We start from the raw sequence: 15,437 nt of genomic DNA, 5'->3' as shown, positions 1-15,437 counted from the left end.
AACATATATAACCCATATCAAATTTGTACTGTATCAGGAAGGGGGGAATTGAGGAAGAGAGAGAATATTTGGAATTTAATTTTTTTAAGAGAATATTTAAAAGGGGGTGGAGCCAAGATGGCCATGTGAAGGCAGGAATTCCTGGAAACTCATTCCCCCGAAAAACTCCAAAAGTTGTCAAATTATGACTCCAGCCAAAATTTAGAGGGGCAGAACCCACAGAAAGACTGAGCAATACAATTTCCCAGTACAAGACAACTTAGAAGTTCTGTGAGAAAGGTGTGTTTCACTGGGATTGGGGGGCTGGAAAAGCCGCTGAGATGCCTAGATCCCGGGGGGCACCAAGGCAGAGGGGGCAGTTTCCAGACCTCCTGGCCCCAGAATCACTGAGAACAGCTTGAAGGAGAAGATGAGAGAACTCTGGCATGCCAGAGTGAGTGCAGAGTGAGTGAAGAGTAAGCGCTGGCCTCAGAGCAGCCCTGTGGTGAGAACCTGCAGTGGGAATTGGGGAAACTAGCCTACACCTCCAGAGCACAGCGCACAGATGGTAAGGAGGTTGGGGACTGTAGAGGTCTCACTGCTCTCCCTGGGGCAGGATCAGTTGTTTGCCCATACCCAAATCCAGATTGCAGTTTGGGCTCCAGAGCCAAGCAGGGATTCTCTTCACAGTTCCAGGGCAGAGGGGAGGGCCTGTGGTCAGCGCATACCAAAGCACAGGCAAGAGAACAGTCAAAAGCTCTCATAAGACTGTGGAGGAATTAAGGTCTCTGTGGGTTGTCCCCAAAACCCACCAAAGCCTTGGAAGTGCGGTAAATCAGTCACAGGCTGAGGAAATGAGCAAACAAAAGAAAAAAAAAAGAATCTGACCACAGAAAATTATTTTGGTCCCATGGAAGATTCAGAAGACGACAAAAACTGAAGTGTCTATACTCAAAAACTTCCAAGAGAAATAGAAAGTGGGCTCAGGCTATGGATGAGTTCAAAAAAGACTTTGTAAAGCAATTAAGGGAGGTAGAGGGAAAATTGGGAGGAGAAATGAGAGTGATGCAGATAAATCATGAAAATCAAATCAGCAGCTTGGTGAAAGAAATACAAAAAACTGGAAAAAATAATATGTTAAAAACTAGTTTAGAGGGGTGGCTAAGTGGCACAATGGATAGAGCACTGGCCCTGGAGTCAGGAGTACCTGAGTTCAAATCTGGTCTCAGACACTTCATAATTACCTAGCTGTGTAGCCTTGAGCAAGCCACTTAACCCCATTTGCCTTGCAAAAACCTAAAAAAAATTTAGGCCATATGGAAAAAGCAAAACAAAAAGCAAAATGAGGAGAATGCCTTAAAAAAAAAAGCAGAATTGGCCAGCTGGAAAAGGAGATTTAAAAAACTCTCTGAACAAAATAACATCATCAAATGAAGAATGGAACCAAAGGAAGCTGATGACTGTGAGAAATCAAGAAGAAATAAAACTGTACCAAAAAACCCCTCAAATTAGAAGAAAATATGAAATATTTCATTGGGAAAAAAACTGACCTCAAAAAATAGATCCGGAAGAGACAATTTTAAAATTATTGGTCTACCTGAAAGTCATGACCAGAAAAAGAGCCTAGGCTTCATTTTTCAAGAAACAATACAGCAAAATTGCCCTGAGATCCTAGAAGCAGAAGGCAGAATAGAAATTGAGGGACTTCACCTATCACCTCCCATAAGAGATCCCAAAAGAAAAACTTCCAGGAACAATATCGCCAAATTCCAAATCTCCCAAGTCAAAGAGAAAATACTAAAAGCTGCCAGAAACAAACAACTCAACTATTGTGGTCCTATAGTCAGGATTACACAGGATCTGGCATTAAGGACTTATAGGGCTTGGAATATGATATTCTGGAAGGGAAAAGATCTTGGTTTACAACCAAGAATCAACTACCCAGCAAAACTGAATATAACCTTTCAGGGGAAAAGATGGACTTTCAATGAAACAGGGGCTTTTAAACTTTCCTACTGAAACAACCAGATGAACGGAAAGTTTGATCTCCAAGTACAGGACTTAGGTGAACCATAGAGAGGGCAGATAAGAGGGACTAATTATGAGGAACTTAATGATGTTGAACTGTTTGTATTCCTGCACGAGAAGAAGATACTAATATAACTCATGTGAACTTTCTCATTAATAAGAGCTGTTAGAAGGAGTATATATAGACAAAGCACAGGAAGAAATGCAATACAATAATATAATATAGTAAAAAGATGGAGTCAAGGGGTGATAAAGGAAAGTGTTGGGAGGAAGAGAAAGGAGAGGAAGAAGGGGCTAAGATATTTCACATGAGAATCAAGAAAAAAGCTTTTTTTGACTAGAGTGGAACAGGAGAAGGTGAGGGGGAATGTGTGGGCCTTCATTCTCATCAGAAATGGTTCAGAAAGGAAGTAACGTACACAATAGATTACAGAAATCTATCTTACCCTAGAGAAAAATGAGAAGAAAGGGATGGGATAAGGGGGGGAAGGGGGGAGGAAGGGAAGAGGGAAAAGGTGAAGAGAGGGAAGATAGTGGGAGAGGGTACTCAGATACAACATACTTTTGAACAGGGATAAGGTGAAAGGAGAAAGAATAGAATAAATGAGAGTGGGAAGGAATAGAGTGGAGGAAAATACAACTAGTAATAGCAACTATGGGAAAAATATTGAAGCAGCTTCTTTGGTAGACTCATGATAAAGAAGGCAATTAATTCATCCCAGAGACAGAGCCATTAGATTCTGAACGCAGACTGAAGTACAATTTTTTTCCTCTCACTATTCTTTAGATTTCTCATCTTTTTTGGGGGGGAGGGGGAATTTATGTTTACTCTCACAACAAGAATATTGTAATAATGCAAAATAAATAAATAAATAAAAGAATATTAAAAAACCGGAGCAGCAAGGTGGCACAGTGGATAGAGCACTGGCCCTGGAGCCAGGAGAACCTGAGTTCAAATCTAGTTAACAATTACCTAGTTGTGTGACCTAGGGCAAGTCACTTAATCCCGCTCCCTTGCAAAAACAAAAACAAAATTAAAAATTATCTTTACATATACATATACATATACATATATATATGATTTTTTTAAAAAAGTAAAATATATATTTTTTAAAAAGTTGTTACATATACATTATTTGTATTTCCTTCTGGAGAGCTAGTTGTTTTTGTTTTTTTGGTTTTTTTTTTGCAAGGCAGTGGGGTTAAGTGGCTTGCCCAAGGCCACATGGCTAAGTAATTATTAAGTGTCTGAGGCCAGATTTGAACTCAGATACTCCTGACTCCAAGGCCAGTGCTCTATCCACTGTGTCACCTAGCCGCCTCCGAAGAGCTAGTTGTTAAACATTTGCCAATATATATCTGGGTATCTGTGGGAGGTCAGAGATGAGGAGAGGTGATGGGAGAAATGTGTGTATGGTGGATAGGAAGGAAGAAACATTTGTAAATGCTTACCACATGCCAGAAGTTCTGTTAAGTTCTTTACAAATATCATCTCATTTAATCTCATAGCAACACTGAAAGGTAGCATTCGGGAAACTGAGGAGAACAGAGCTAAGGGACTTTCCTGATATCACACTGCTATTTAGTATCTAAGACTAGATTTAATCTCAAACCCTCTGTCTCCAGGCCCACACTTTATCACTGTACCTGTTATTGGGTGCTGGTTTAAATAAACAAAAGTAAAACTTAAAAAGTTCCTCTTCCCTTCTTTCTCCTCCCAAATACTGGAGACAAAAAATACTACAGACAAAAATATGGCCATTGTTTGGCTCAGATCCTACTTTTAATTTTGGATTTATCAACTCAGTAATAAGGGTGACAACATTTGTCAATTTAATTGTATTTAAAATAATTTCATGAAGTTGTCTTTTCCAAAATTATATGTACAAATCAAGAATAAGTGTACAACTTTAGAATACCTTGACTCAATATTGGAGTTTTACATGATACAGCAATAATTTCTAGATTGAGTTTGGTTAGGCAATCAGTCTTTGGGGGCACAGTTTTTCTTTTTTTCTTTTTCTTTAAATTTTATTTATTAAATACAATGTGGTCAAGTGACTTGCCCAAGGTCATACAACTAGGCTGGATTTGAACTCAGGTCCTCCCAACTCCAGGGCCAGTGCTTTATCCACCAGGTCACCTAGCTGCCCCTACAGTTCTTCTTAAAGACAATTTTGAAAGTGATAGGCTTCCTTCCTTCCTTCCCTGACTGATTGATTGATTGACTCTATAGTGGAAAGGCAAGGAAAGCAGAGTTAAGAGTACTCTGCCAAGTCCATAAAATGAATGGGATGGGAGCAAGGAGAAAGATTTTTAACTAGAATTCAGAAAAGAAAGATGGGGCATCTAGGTGGTACAGTGGATAGAGTGCTGACCCTGGAATCAGGAGGATTTGAATTCAAATCCAATCTCAGATACTTAATGCTTACTGTCTGTGTGAATCTGGGCAAGTCATTTAACCCTTACTGCTTTGCAAAAAAAAAAAAAAAACCAAAAAAAGAAAAGAAAAAGAAAAAAAAGGGACAGTTATTGCTATATCACAGCATACTATGAGGCAGGAATTAAGTTTATAACATAGACTGTACAGTTTTTGAAGTAGGAAAAATGACAGTCATAGAATATATCAAGAAAATTTTGATCAGTGAATCATGAAGGTCTATAGCTCTTATTAAATTCAGGGAACACCACCACTTGATTTTTGTATACTCTGAATCTTTCTAAGGTGTAGTTATCTTAAGGGAGCATATCATATTCAATCTATTTTACAGAGTAATAAGTTTAGATACATAGAGCTTAGGGAGAATACTACCAAAAGAAAATAATAATTAGTAATAGACTTTTTCATGAGGGACTGGATTTATAAGATAAGATTTAGATCTAGAAAGGGCTACTCAAATGATTTTGAGGAAATAACATCACCATATTTGAGTCTCAGTTTCCTTATCTGTAAAAGAATGAAATTGGATGTGATTTACTGTTGTATATTATGTTGTATTATATGGTGTATAGTGTTAGTTTTAAATTATTCTGTCATAACTATATACCATCTTAGGCATAACATTTATTATTATACTTTCAGGAAAAAACATTTAGATTTTCTCCCATTTGTAGATTATCTTAAGCAAAGAAAATAAGGAAGAGGGGCGGCTAGGTGGTGAAGTGGATAGAGCACTGGCCCTGGAGTCAGGAGTATCTGGGTTCAAATCTGGTCTCAGACACTTAATAATTACCTAGCTGTGTGGCCTTGGGCAAGCCACTTAACCCCATTGCCTTGCAAAAACCTTAAAAAAAAAGGATAGTGTTCATGGCAATAGACAGCTTGCAATTATTTAAATTGATGCAACATTTCCTAAAGGAAGGAAGAAATCAAATATAAAAATATAAATTGCCATAAAATTGTTAATAGAAAAAATGAAGTTCTAATATGATATTGCTATTTGGTAAACTTGCTTGTTTCTGTTGTAGATGAAAAGATTGGTCAGCATCATGTCAGAAGTGTTACATAAATATTATGTCAATTTCCATGGGAAATTAACATATGCTTTTGATTTTTAATTTTTATTTTTAAAAGTAATTGTACTTGTGTATTTTATTTCTGAACCTTATTCAGCATTTCTTCAAGTAATATGCAGCTTACAATTAAACAAAGAAAAAGATCAACAGCACTCCCTGATATATATATAATGTCTCACACACACACACACACACACACACACACACACACACACACACACACACACACACACAACAAATTTATAAGTGACTTTCATTGTTCTTTGTACTAGCTACACCAGGAGAAGGGAAGGGAATAAATTTTATTTAGTGTCTACTAAGTGCCAGATACTATGTTAAGTGGATTATAGATATTATCTCATTTGATCTTCACAATGATGCCACGAGGCTATTAGCTACCAGCCTCATTTTATAGCTCCAGGAACTGAGGTTAAGTGATTTGCCCAGGGTCATACAACTCAGGTGAATTTAACTGCCCTGTTCCAAGCCCACTGTACCTACCCAGCACACCACTTCGCTACCTATATGGATCAGAGGGGGTGTTACTTGTAGGGGGGGAATTATATATAATAAAAATTATGAGGATCAGCTAGATGGCACAGTGGATAGAGCACTGGCCCTGGAATCAGGAGGACCTGAGTCCAAAAGCGGTCTGGGCAAGTCACTTAACTCCACTGCCTTGCAAAAACCAAAAAAACCCCAAAACAAAACCAAAGAACCATGTGTGCTTCCCCCTTCCCTACTTCTAACCTCAATTATTTTAACCTGTACAACACGGCTGTGAAAATCTCTCACACTGAAGTAAAGGACTTGCACTTAAAAAAACACCCCAAAAACACACATGATGAAGTAGACTGTTACTACACTAATGATATTCTTTTTCTTGTCAAAAGCACCATATAACGTTAAATGACCATGTGAGATTTGGTGTTTGTTTTAATTCTGCTTTAAAAGATGTAAATGATATGTACTACACAATGTGGAAAAGATAACATTAAACTCTTCTATGTTATCAAAGAGGGTGTAGTTCAGCAATTGAATTGTCTATGAGAAGATACTCTAAAAGAGAAAAACATTAAGAATATTTACACCTATGCTTTATTGTGTGGCTAATCAGTGTGACACCACTTTTTTTTTTCCCCATCAACTCCAAGAACGTTTTACTCAGTCAAGAAGAATTTAGCCCGGGTCCGATTTTATTTTCTTCTTTCAATAGATGACCCCCTAAATACTAGAGTGGAGGAGAAAGGAGAGTTGAGTCTCCTAGCTTTAGCAAATCAGCCAGTCAGGTCACCAAGGGGCAAGTAACACAGACTCATGGCTGTCATGTAACTCCAACCAACCTTGGATCTGTTAATAGGCTGAACAAGTTTTCAGAGTGAAGCACCAAAGCAGTTTGGAAAATATGATACAGAAGGACTGAAACATTGATAGGAGTTGGAAGCAGGTTTTGAAAATGGTCCTGTAAGTTCACCTTTACTTATTGTACACAAGTCCTGTTAAACTCAACAGGATGGGTGTCAATTTTTCATATTCTACTGACATGGCTTCTCAATATAAAGATTTTTTAAAATTTAATATTTATTTATTCTCATTTTGTACAATTTTGTTATACATTAACAAAATCTTGTTTAAGAGTAAATGAAATACCCCCTCCCCCCCAAAAATATAGACTTGCTTGAGTGACAAAGTAAAGGGGAGAGAAAAAAATTAAAATTAAAAAAAATAATAGTAATAATTGTAGGTGGCCAGGTGGTGCAATGGACGGAGCACCAGCCCTGGAGCCAGGAGCACCCAAGCCCATATCTGACCCCGTACACCCAACAATCACCCCAGCTGTGTGATATGCAAGCTACCCCAACCCCACTGCCCTGCAAAAACCAAAAAAAAAAGAAAAAAAGACCCAAAATAAAATAAAATAAAATAGTAATAATAGTAGGGGCGGCTGGGTGGTGGACAGAGCACTGGTCCTTGAGCCAGGATCACCTGGGTCCAAATCCAGCCTCAGACACCCAACGATCACCCCGCTATGCGGCCTCCAGGCAGGCCACCCAGCCCCATTTGCCCTGCACCCCCCCAAAAAATAGTAATAATAAAAAATGTGATTCAGTCTGTGTTCCAACACCACCAACTCTGTCGCAGGTGGATCACATTCTTTATGGTAAGTCCATCACAAAAGTTACTTCCATATTTTTCCACAGTTGCCATTGCTGATCACAACTCCCTCCTTTCGTATTTCTCCACTTTCATGTACTATATTTTCTCTCTCCTTTCACTCTGACTCTGCTGTAGGGTTATCTGAGTTGTGCAGCACACAGATCCCTGGTCCTGGGGCCAAGAGGCCCTGAGCCCCCTTACCACCCTTTAGGCCCAGCATCCACCTGGCCCTATGGTCCTGGGCAGGCCATCCAATCCCAGCCCCTTGCAAGAAGTAAAAAAAAAAATGTGTTATATCTGACCACTCTCCCCCCATGGTCCATCCTCTCCTCCTTCATTCACATCCCCACCCCTTCCCCCTGTCCCCCCCCCCTTCTTACTCCAGATTCCTATACCCCATTGAGTATATATGCTGTTTCCTCTCCTAGCCACCTCTGATGAGAGCAAAGATTCCCTCATTCCCCCTTGCCTTCCCCCCCTTCCATATCATTGCAATAGCTCATTGTAACAAAGAAAAATCTTATTATATGAAATATCTTGGTCTATTACCCCTCTCCTTTTTCTTTATCCCATTATATTTCCCTTTTTTTCTATTGACTCCATTTTTACACCATATTTTATCTTCAAATTCAGCTTTCTCCTGTGCTTCATCTATAAAAGCTCCTTCTATCTGCTCTATTAAATGAGAAGGTTCATATGAGTATTGTCAGTATCATTTTTCTATACAGGAATACATGTAGTTCATCATAATTAAGTGCCTCATATTCTCCCCTTCTCCTCCAATCTCTATGTTTCACCTGAGTCCTGTATTTGAAGATCAAACCTTCTGTTCAGTTCTGGCCATTCCCACAGGCACATTTGAAATTCCCCTGGTTCATTGAAAGTCCATCTATTTCCCTGGAAAAGGACATTCAGTTTTGCTGGGTAGTTGATTCTCAGTTGCATTCTAAGCTCTTTTACCTTCCACTATATTATATTCCAAGCCCTATGAGCTTTTAATGTAGTTGCTGCTAAGTCCTGTGTGATCCTGACTGCAGCTCCATGGTATCTGAATTGTGTCTTTCTGGCTGCTTGTAATATTTTCTCTTTGACTTGGGAGTTCTGGAACTTGGCTATAATATTCCTGGGGGTTTGTTTTTTGGGATCTCTTTCTTGGGGGGATCGGTGGATTCTCCATTTCTATTTTGCCCTCTGCTCCTAGGATATCAGGGCAATTTCCCTGTGGTAATTCTTTGAAAATGATGTCAAGGCTCTTTTCCTGATCATGAATTTCAGGTATTACAGTAATTTTTAAATTATCTTTCCTAAATCTGTTTTTCTATATCAGTTGTTTTTTCAATGTGATGTTTCACATTTTCTTCCAATTTTTCATTCTTTTGGTTTTTAAGTATTGAGTTCTGATTTCTCATAATTTCAGCAATCTCCCTGAGTTGTATTCTTTGTCTGAAGGATTTGTTTTCCTCAGAGAGCTTTTTTATCTCTTTTTCTATCTGGCCAATCCTGCTTTTTTAAGGCATTCTTCTCCTCAATAACTTTTTGAACTGCTTTATCCATTTGACCTAAGCTGGTTTTTAGCATGCTATTTTCTTCAGCATTTTTTTGGATTTCCTTGACTAAGCTGCTGACTTCATTTTCATGTTTTTCTTGCATCTCTCTCATTTCTTTCCCCAGTTTTTCTTCTAACTCTCTCATCTGATTTTCAAAGTCTTTTTTGAGCTCTGTCATAGCCTGAGCCCAGTTTCTGTTTTTCTTGGAGTCTTTAGATGCAGGAGCTTGTGTTTCCTCATCTTCAGACTGAGTGTTTTGATCCTTCTTGGGCTCACAGGCAACATATTTCCTGAGCTTTTGGGACACTCCCATAAGGATCTCAGTGTGTAAGGCTCTGTCCTCCCTCCTGGTCTGTGAATGACCATAAGCGCCCCTCTCTGCCACGGGGCTGAGGTGGGGGGGGGCGCCTAGCCTGTGATCAGGATTTGAATATGGTCAGAACCCCAGGGGCAGAGTTTGGCAGTCTCTGGCTTCATTCCCCTCCTTCAGCTCAATGGGCTCATGCCCTGGGGGCTCCTGCTTACAGGCTCCACCTGCTTCTGTTTCCTGGATCTGGGCTGCTCCAGCCAAGCTGCTTGCTGTGTGCCCTGAAGGCTGGGCTTCATGTGCTTGCTCTGGCAGAGGTCCCCCATTCCCTCAAGTTGTGCCTGGTGCTCCCCTGGGCATAGGTCAGGAAACTCCCCTGTTGCTGTGAGCCGTGGCTCCCAGCACCCTGGGGCTGTCTCTGGGAGGCTGAAGTTCTTTCGCTCTGGCAGGCCACCCCTCTGGTGGGCCGCCCCTCCAACCTCCAGGAGCAGAGAGCTCAATATAAAGATTTTACAGTTAGTTATAAAAGGAACTCTGATGTCAGTGAGTCAGCCTTAAAAATTTTTTCTTGGTTTTCAGAATAACAATTTTTTTAGTCACTGTCCTCAGACTTCCCCTCTCCACAAGTTATTCCTCAAATTCTTGTCATGTGAAAAATTTTTCTTCACGCTTTTCAAGATTCATGGATTCCACTGGATCATTATAGAGATTAGTGAGTTGCAGGATTTCACTAGCCCTAGTCTGAAGCAGGGCACTTCCTCCTTTCTTGTTTGTTCTTGAGTCATATGCCAAATCTGAGTTTCTATACTAAGTATTTTCCCTCTTGGACCTGGTAAGCCTGCCAAGTCCAGAACAAACCCAAACTTTCTCATCCCCAGCATTGTTAAGAAATGATAAAAACTCTGACGAGTTTGTTAAGTTTTATTGTTAAATATTATTACTTTTAAATTACTTATATTAATATGCATTTATTGGCATTTACTCTACACATGCTGTCCCCTTTTATTCTTCTTTAGCATAGTCTCTTATTCTCTTGAGCTATCTTTCATTTTGGAATAACAAGTAAGTACTATCTTTTATCTGAACTTTTTGAAATATGCTCTCCTAAAAATTAGGATACATGTTTGAATATACATGGGCAATTTCTTTGAAGATTGCTATCATTTTCAATACATTAATATTTCCTTTTTGGTGGTTAGGATTAGTTCCAGAGGAAGATTTTCCCTTATTAATGCTGTTCCCTTTCTATATATGGAATCTTTAGCAAAGCTAGTCAAGAATTCACAAGAAGCTCTGTTTTCAATTGGGGGGGGGATCTCTAGCAAATACATAGAAAGCTGAAATCTCTGGCACAAACATACTTTATTGGAAAAGTGTCCGTTTCCTTTAGCTGGTTAGTGTGTAGGATGTTCTTACAAGGACAGTATTTTACTCCTCCCCCTTTTACTATCTTCTCTTTTAAGCTCTCCAGTATGTTTTGCCTTTGTGTTTGTAGGTTTCACATTATATAGCTAGTGAACTCCTTGAAAGAAACTTTTTTATAGTTCTTTTAACTCCAAACACTTAGCAGAGTGCCAAGTACATGTAAGAATCTGATAAATATCTGTTAACTAATATACAATGTTCCTATTATAGATTTTTTAAGATTTCTTAGGAACAAAAAATAATCTGCTGCTGCTCTCCGATCCCAATGACTGAATATTTTAGAAGTCATATTTAACTCCTAGCATTAAAACCTCATCTATTTCTTCACTGAATATAATCCATGAACCATTTGATAGATAGATAGATAGATGGATGGATGATCTGAAGCAAAATGTGTTACTGCCATTTCCTTCTTAGTTATTTAAGAACCTCTAAACCTCTATTAAGATTGTCAAAATCTTTTTGGGTCATATCTTTTTTGTACAATTACTGTTAACTTTAATTGTATCCTTCCTTTTTCAAATCAAAGCCTTCTTAAACTTGGGGAAAGCACATTTTCCCCCCAGAATTCCTATTATGCACTCAGTCTCTAGTAGAGAAACTATCTTTCCAGTAGCATTAGCTACAGGCTCCCATCCCCCAAATAAAAATACTACTTTTCAACATCAAGGAGTATATTTGCAAATAATTATTTTTTGTTAAAAATAAAACTTAAATATTAAAAATCGTATTAGACTTTCAGAGATCTTAAAACATTTGTCTTTTTCTTTTGGAGAGAGTTTGGGACAGAATATTTATTTAGCATCACTAGTACTTCTACTTTGACTACTCAAAGTCATCAACAAGACTAGATGAAAATGTGTTCTGCTTTTTTTTTCTTTCAGAAGTGAGATGTAACTAGTTTTGTTGTTAGGTTTTTGGTAGCAAAAATATTTTTAGGGCAAGGTTAAACATTTGTATTTTGTGGGTGGGACTGCACAGATACAGTAGAGCTATGAGAATATTTTGTTCACCAAAAATTCTTTTTGCATTGGATATTCTAGATCCCATAGAAGATCTAAAAGACCAATTCAAGATCTTTAAAATAAGAAATCATACCTCTCTCTACAGTCATCAATTCAGGAAAGGACTAGTAAATATTCACTCAGCAAAAATATCTCAATGGAATCAAAGTCAAATGATAAAAAGAGAAACAAATTTTCTCCAAATCTTAACTTGCTTCAACCCCCCCCCCCCCAACAAATTCTGACTTCTTGAATGAAAAGAGCTATGGTCGATTCAAGAAACAGAAGTCTAATATTTGACTAATGTGTTATGAGAAAATAATAGCAATAACTCATACAGAAGATTACTTAAGGGATAGAGTTAAATACTACCAAAACAAGGATTTAGAAGGGCAACAGGTTTTCTGATTTTTCTCTGGAAATGGTGTTTAAGTCAATATCTGCTAGCAACTCAAGAATTACAAATCTAACTCTAAAAGAAAAAGAACTATATGCTTATTTCCTACTCAACAGGTTACTTTTCTAGGTTGGTGATTCAATCAATTTAAAGTGGGAAGGGACTTTAGATGTAATCTACTTTCTGATTTAAATATGAGGGAAATTAGGTTCAAAGAATTAATGTTTTCTCAGAGTTACATAGCTGGTTGGCAGGCTATAAATTCCATTAAGATAAGGAAAAAAAGGGGGCAGTTAGGTGGCACAGTGGATACAGCACTGGTTCTGGAGTCAGGAGAACCTGAATTCAAATACAGCCTCAGACACATAATAATAATAATAATAATAATAATAATAATAATAATAATAATAATAATAATAATAATAATAATAATAACCCCCACCTATCTCTATGACCTTGGGCAAGTCACTTAACCTCACTGCCTTGAAAAAACCAAAAGAAAAAAGAAAAAAAGAAAATACTTAAATTGGTAAGGAAATGAAATCTTATTTTGCTGGTTACTTAAAAGGTAAGAAATCAAAAGAGAAACTTTACATTAATAATGGAAAATAGATTAATTAGAAGAAGAGGCTAAGTATTCATTCCTTCATTTTTCTCTGGACTCTGCTCCTATTTCTCTGCATTTCTTTTTCTACAATGTCTGACCAATCTTTTCATTCAGAAAAATCACTCTACCTAAGCAAGCTTTTTACCGACATAGATGACTCTCTGTTTCTGTGTCATTATCTCTGGTCAGTGTCTCCCGGCACCCCTATTTCATCTTAAAAAAAAAAAAACTATTGATCATTTTTCACATTTAGATCAGCTTTTGCGTTTTGAGTTCCAAATTCCCAACTCCATTTCCCCCACTCACCAAGATAAGTAAAACATCAATTATACATGTGAAATAATACAAAACACATTTCTATATTAGCCATTCTTTTTTAAAAAAACAAGAAAAATAAACGGAGAAAATTATACTTCAATTTGCCCTCAGAGTTCATCAGTTTTCTCTCTGGCGATGGACAGTGGTTTCCTCATGAGTCCCTTGGGAATTATCTTGGATAGGATTATTGATCAGAGTAGCCAAGTCTTTCCCAGTTGATTATCATTATGACATTGCCATTCTGAGCAGAATTATCTCCTAGTTTTTACTTCACATTGCATCAGTTTATATAGATCTTGCCATGTTTCTATGAAACCACTTCTCTTGTCATTCCCACAGCACACAATGACAGTATTCCATCACGATCACATGCTATGTTCAGCCACTCCCCAATTGATGAGCACTTCCTCAATTTTCAATTCTTTGCTTACACAAAAAAAGCTGCTATAAATATTTTTGTATATACAGGTCCATTTCCTTTTTCTTTGATCTCTTTGGGATACAAACCCAATAGTGGAATTGCTAGATCAAAGGGTATCTAGAGTTTAAGAATATACAGAGTTTAGACCTGGTTCCAAATTGCTCTCCAGAATGGGTGAACCAGTTCACTATTCCACCAACAATTCTTAGTGGACTTGTTTTTTTCCTCATCTCCAATATTTGATATTTCTGATGGGATGAGATAGTACCTCAGAGATGTTTGAATTTACATCTCTTTAAATAACAGTGATTTAGAGCATTTATTCATTACTATAGATAGTTATTATTTTCTCTTAAAAACTGCCTGTTTATATCATTTGATCACTTATTAATTGGGGAGTGACTTATTTTTTACGTTTGACTTGTTCTATATTCAATGTATTTTGAGAATTGCGGCCTTTGAGAAAGTTGCTATAAAACTTTTTATATTATTCAATATCTATGATACTTTTTAGCAAAACATAATTTCTCAGATTATCACTTTTAATTAAGTTTCTTTTTCCTTTTGCTTTACCTGAGATCATGATTACTGTCCCTGTCATTTTTTTGATTTCAGCTGAAGCATATTATATTCTACTCTAGCCCTTTATTTTAACTTCACCAGTCTTGTAAACAATGGTTTCTAATCCATTCTGCTATCTTCTTCTGTTGAACTCAATCTATTCATATTTACAATTATGATTACTATTTTGCTTCTAACCATTGCTTCTTTTAACTTCTTATAATTTATCATTCCCCTCTCTTTTGCTTATTCCTTTCCCTCCTATTTCCCTACCAGCTAAGTTACCTTTCTTTACAGAACTGAGTATATATATATTCTTCCTTCTTTGAACAAATTCTTATTAGAGCAAAGTTCAAGCATTGCTTACCACTCTCCACATTTTCTCCTCCACTGTAAAAGCTTTCTTGTGCATCTCCTTTGCATAAGAAAAAGATCTCCATTCTCCTTCTCCCTTCCCCCTTCTTCCAGTGTATCCCTCTTTCTCCCCCCTTCATTTTTTTATTTTTATTTTTTTGGAGATCTTTCAATTCACATTCATGTCCTCTATCTACGTGAATTCCTTTGAACTATTCTAATAATGATAAAGATCTTGGAAGTTATATGCATCATCTTCTTAATATAGGAATATAAACAGTTTAACCTTACTGAAACCTTTATGATTACTCTTTCATGTTTATTTTTATGTGTTCGAGTATTGTGTCTGTGAGTGTACAATTTTCTCTTTAGTTCTGAAAGTACTCTTATTTCATTAAACATTCATTTTCCCCCACTGAAGGATTATATTCAGTTTTTATGTGAAATTATCCTTGGTTATAATCCTAGATCCTTTGCCTTTCAGAATATTATATTCCAAGCTTTCTCCTCCTTTAATGTGGAACCTGCTTTATGTTGTGTGATCCTGACTATGGTTCTACAATACATGAATTGTTTCTTTCTTTCTAGCTGCTTTAAGTATTTTCTCTTTGACCACTCTATCCCATCCCATATCATCCCAGGGGTGAGAATTCCTGAAGCTGCTGTTCTTGCTTCCAGTGTTGTTACAGTCACATGTGTGGGCTCTGGACATACTTTAACACTGGTGTCCCAGGCTTTTCGTCCAAACTTCTTAAGTTTTTTAAGGCTGGAATTCAGTCGGGTTACCTCTAATCTGTCATCTTGGCCTGACATCTC

At 37.4% G+C, this 15,437-nt stretch overlaps 1 protein-coding gene across 10 annotated transcripts in view; it reads right to left on the bottom strand.

Annotated features, from left to right (window-relative positions):
• Positions 1-15,437, bottom strand: part of KIF13A (kinesin family member 13A) — a 262,629-nt gene that overhangs the window by 129,561 nt on the left and 117,631 nt on the right. The window lies entirely within an intron of this gene.

This window comes from Macrotis lagotis, chromosome X, assembly GCF_037893015.1.
Source record: "Macrotis lagotis isolate mMagLag1 chromosome X, bilby.v1.9.chrom.fasta, whole genome shotgun sequence".
NCBI lineage: Eukaryota > Metazoa > Chordata > Mammalia > Peramelemorphia > Peramelidae > Macrotis > Macrotis lagotis.
Note: the sequence above shows the minus strand (reverse complement) of the source record. Positions and strands in the feature narration are given on the sequence as shown.